Genomic DNA, 5288 nt, shown 5'->3' with positions numbered 1-5288 from the left:
GGTAAAGACTGGGCGGCTGTCCTGATTGGCCAGGCGGGGCAGGGGGCTTGGAGTGAAGGGTGTAGGTGGGTCAGGCTGAAAAGGCAGCGCTGGCCTCAGCTCCTCCTCGCCCGTCTCCAGCCCCTCTTGCAGGAATTCCTCCATCAGTGGGTGGTGGTTGAGCAGCTTCAGAGTGGGGGCCGTGGTGACAAAGTGGACACTTCGTTCTGGCTGCTCAGGTGTAGGGACAGCTGTCAGCTCCCCATCCATCTCCTTGATGCCTGTGGCTTGCCCTTCCCCCATGGTTGGGGCCTCAGAGGAGAGTCCTGAAATAATAATGGATGATCAGAGGTTCTCCTGCTACGCCACAGCGAACAGCATCCTGCCCAACCCAGGCTGTAGGAGATCCATCTCTCTTTTGACAGAGAGCCTTGGGAGTGTGCTCATTGTTGAGAATCATGGAGCTATAAAATTTTAGAGCTAGAAGCGAGATGATATCACATACTTCAAGGATGGCACATGAACTATCCTTTCTCCTCCAGCACCAGAGACAGACATTACTAATTGATTGTCACACTATTTCCCGCTGTTCTGATTCAGCCTCAGAATCCTTCTCAACACAGACTTCAGGCAGCCGTGACATGACAAATAAATATTTGCCATTTCCAATGTAGCTCAAAGGCCCGATTTTACTAATGAGGAAGTGGGCCAGAAAAAGGAAGTGACTTGCTCAAAGTCGTATGACCAGTTGAGGAACTCCATGAGAACTTCAGCAAGAGGACTATCCCCCACCACAGTGACTTTTGGCCTGAGATTTGACAGTTTCTCAGTGAAACTATTGGTTATTAGTTTCAGGAAATACTTCACATATTTGGGATTTTATTTTAGAATTTCTCATGCATGTATGACTTCTTTATTAGGATCCCATGAAGTCCCATTTCTCTTAAAATCCTTTCTTTCTCCTTCTTTCCTGATTTTATCATCCTCCTAGAGCAGTAATAAGAGTAAAGAGGGAAGAGCCATGTGATGGAATTAGGCAGCATGGCTTCAACTTACAGACCCATCTCTTGAAATCTTAGTTTTCTTTCTTTCTTTTTTTTTTTTTTTTGTGCTGGGGATCAAACCTAGGGACTTGTGCATATAAGGCAAGCACTCTACCAACTGAGCTGTATCCCCAGCCCAAATCTTAGTTTTCTTACCTGTGAAGTGGGGTTTCTTTCTTAGGATTGACTGAGTTAATACTACTTCTCTTTCCCATTTGACATTTGTCACTGAATTCCCTTTTCTTTCTTATGACACTAGTCAGAATTCATCTAGGGCAGGATCTAAAATAGATATAACTGGGCACAATGGCACACACCTGTAATCCCAGCATCTCAGGAGGCTGAGGGAGGAGGATCCAAGTTCAAAGCCAGCCTCAGCAAAAAAGAAAAAAAATAAAAGAGAGAGAGAGGCACTAAGCAACTTAGTGAGACCCTGTCTCTAAATAAAATACAAAATAAGGCTGGAGATGTGGCTCAGTGGTCAAATTCAATCCCTGGTACCCCCAAAATAAATAAATAAAATAAAATAGATATAGGGCTGGGCTTGTGGCTCAGTGGTAAAGTTCTTGCTTAGCTTGTGTGAGGCACTGGGTTCAATTTTCAGCACCATATATAAATAAATGAAAAAAAATAAAGGTCCATCAACATATAAAAAATTAAAATAAATAAATGAATAAATAAAGTAGGTATAGAATGGACATCTGGTATGTACCCCCACACCATTCATGGCAGACATTGTTGATCAATCTTGATTACTTCTTGTTGGGGCCAGAATCCTTTTCAATACAGTATCAAGACAGCCACTACCAATCAGCTAGATAAATTCTTTGCTATCTCTGGTTAGAGGTGTAGATTGCTCTGCTATCGATTATGTTGACTTATTCAACCACATAATTGGAGAAATTATGCATATTCTGCTGTGGCCCACTATGTTCCCTAGATGCTTAACTACCAAGAAAATGTCAATGGGTGCTGGCTTCAGATTCAGCTCATACACAATTTTGGCTACTCTGAGAAGGTGGAGAGGAAATTCCTGATTCCTATAGCTTTCAAAATGGCTGCTTAAGGAAAGGAAGTACAGCTAGGGTGAGATAACAGAGTTTGCAAGGAGAAGGTCGGTTCCTCTGCACGTCTGGTGGTGGGGCTGTCATTCCACAGGCTCACACCCACCCCGTGGATTGGCAGGCGTGAGGAAGTACCAGATGGCCTACATTCTGTTCAGGAGACCATAGCAGCTCTGATGTGTCAGACGAATGGGAGGAGGGAGAAAAATTGGGGTGGGGAAGGCAGGTACAGATTGGCATGCTCTCCATTACTCTGGGTCAGAGGGGGCCTGGGCAACCCAAAGCCTTGAGACACTGGAAAAAACTTCTATCTCCTGAGATGCCCACTAAAGTAGACCATCTGTGCCCTGGCTTTCCATGCCAGGCACTGATATCACATTGTCCAAACTAGATGCCCAGCCAGGCTCATACCCCCAGAGCAGATGGTCTGACAATGCCCAGTGTCTTTCATCAGAATCAGTGAAGGAGGGGCCAGGCAGTCCCTGCCGCGTGCCAGGAAAGAGCTACTCCCTTTGCCCATCCCCCCCAGATGTCATTTGGTCTTTGCCAGGTGAGCAGAAGCTGATCTTAGCACAACTTGGGGAGAGGAACCTTTCCATCACATAACCTGGTGCTATCTGGAACTGTACCTTGCTCACAGGTCCCTTTCCAGGACTGTCCAACTAGAGATGTGACCCATGGCTCCAAGAGTGGGTCCCTGAGGGGATCTTCATCAGGAGAGGGAGAGCACAGAGATTCTCTGACTGGCGAAGTGACCAGAGCGGGCACAGCTCTCCTGCCAGCAGCCAGGTGGGTGCCGGGCAATGGAGCGGAGCTAATGGGTACCTCCCGTCACTGTCGATTGCGCTGATTGTGTTATCTAGGGAGACTGAGCACTTGGTTAAGTGGGACCGAGATAGCATATCAAAGGAGCAAATTGATTCCAAAATCAGCTGCCACTTGGTCCCTGGCAGGCACCACCCACTGTCAGAAAGGGTAAGATAATCTCTGGGAGATAAACTATTTCTCAGGGGAGGGCATTGCCTCTCACCCTGCTTGGCTGTCAGAGGCCTGAGGCCCTGGGCCATGCCCTGGGTCCAGGGTTATGATCAGGAGGTCAGGCGCTTCTGTCTGCCTGGCTGACTGAGTTCAGGGTTAGAGGGGCTGACTGTGATACAGGGACCTGAAGAAGGAGGTGCTGGGGCCTGGATGCCCAGCCTCATCAGGTATCTTCAGGCTCTTCCCAGACCTTGTGTTATTTAATCAACACTAACCCTCAAGATGGGACTCAAGAATTCTTCCTGCTTTACAAAGAACCTGAGTCCTGGTGCAGTGAGATGAGGACTTGCTCAAAGCCTCTCAGTGCTGGAGCCACGAATTCAACCTGCATCATGAACATCAAAGCTCCAAGTCTCTGCAGACACCAGCTGCCTCCTGGGAGGAAAAGCCCGGAGCTACTCAGCAGAGAACATTCTAGCCAGTTGAGGAAATCAAGACCCACAAAAAGGAATGGATTTGTTCAAGGTCTCCTTTAGCTTAGAAAGAGAGCTGGGGCCAGGGCTTCTGGCAACTGGGACTTGGGTTGAGGCTGAGCCAGGTCCTTAGGAAGCCTTCTGGCTGGGACCCACAGAGCCCCCATACCATGCCCAAAGCATATCTGAACCTGAAACCCAAACTAGAGCCCTGATACTGCTCCACAGAGCCAAGACATAGACCTGGGTTCAAGAATCAGCTCAGCTACTTTAAAGTCATGTGAGCCTGAACAAGTCACCTCTCAGTCTTCGCTTTTCTAAATACTCTAAATAGCATTGTCTTGAGGACCCAGGGACAAACCACCTCAGGGCAACTCCAACAGGGTAACAGGGAGGTAGACCTCTAAAGAAGGGAAGAGCTGGACCCCAAGGGGATAATTTCCCTGTTGAATGACAATGAATGTGACCCTGTACATGTTCTCCATAAGACAAAGAAAACCCTGTACCATCCATGTAAAGCACAGACAACTCAAGGTCCTGTATGTCTATGGGGGACACAGCCATGGCCCATGACAATATAGACTCCCATAATCCCCACATGATGGGTCCACCCGGTGCCAGGACACAGGGATCTACTCTGAAGTCGCACTGGACTCCCCCCTGGCAGGAGTAGGGGCTGCATCCTCCAAGCTGGCTGGGTCGGGGAAATACCCCTTCACTCCCAGCATCGCCACCCCTTTGTCCCCCACTGCGGAGGAGGCCCCGAAGCTTCCCGGCAGCCCCCAGCCCTGGCGTTGCCCTGCCACCGCCTGGGCCCTCCCCCTGCATTAGCTCTTAAGCTATGCAAATAGACATCCGAGGGAGCCCTGTTTAAAGTATTTAGACGAAATGAAAAAAGGCTTTCATCGGCACTAATGAGCCATTCAGGATGCCTCCCCGGTGGATTCTCTCCCGCTCCCGCCTCCCAGCCCTGGCTGCATCCCCCCTGCGGTCCCTCTTGGGATTGGAGGCCCCGCCCCCAGTCTAAGCCTGGGCCTCCCAGGGAGCTGCTTCCCCAGCCCGCCTCCTCATCAGGGCCCATTGGGTGAGGATACCAATGAGGGTCCGTGTGCCCCGCCCCCGGAGATCTGGGTCCACCCTGGGGCTCAGCTTTTGTTTAGAGGAAGCCATAGGACTGGGGCCTGTTCTACATTCAGCTAGGTAGGTGTTGTGGTCTCTGGTAGATGTGTAAAATGAGGTTTCAGAGAGGCCCAGGAGCCTGCCCAGGGTCACCAGTCTGGGTGATGGAGTTGGAGTCATTATGCAGTGTCCCTCCCTGGGGGATCTGCTGTCCCAGACAATGGTATAGCCTCAGGACTATCCCCAAGTGCTATCGCTTCTGCAGATTTTTATGTACCAGAAGCTAGAAAGCCTGGATTCTAATCTCAAATCTCTGCCTCCATAACTGTGTGACCTGAGCGGAGGGTTGCCCACCTGAACCTCCATTTGCTCATTTGTTGAGTGAAACACAGTGGATTTGGTAAGGGCTCAGTTGACAGGCCTGAGCTTCCACCTGCCAGGCTCCACCCATTTTCTGCAAGGGTGCATGGGGCAGGAGAAGAGGCAGGCAGGTGTTCCCCCTCTGGGGCTGCACCCCAGAGGCAGGAACAGAGGCCAGTAGAGAGAGAGGCCCCAAAGTTCTGGGATGAGTTCAGGCGTGACATGATCTGCACTTTATGGGGGAGGGGAATGACCGCATGGGATACACGGGT

The sequence above is a fragment of the Marmota flaviventris genome, chromosome 17 (genome assembly GCF_047511675.1).
Source record: "Marmota flaviventris isolate mMarFla1 chromosome 17, mMarFla1.hap1, whole genome shotgun sequence".
Taxonomy (NCBI): Eukaryota; Metazoa; Chordata; class Mammalia; order Rodentia; family Sciuridae; genus Marmota; species Marmota flaviventris.
Note: the sequence above shows the minus strand (reverse complement) of the source record.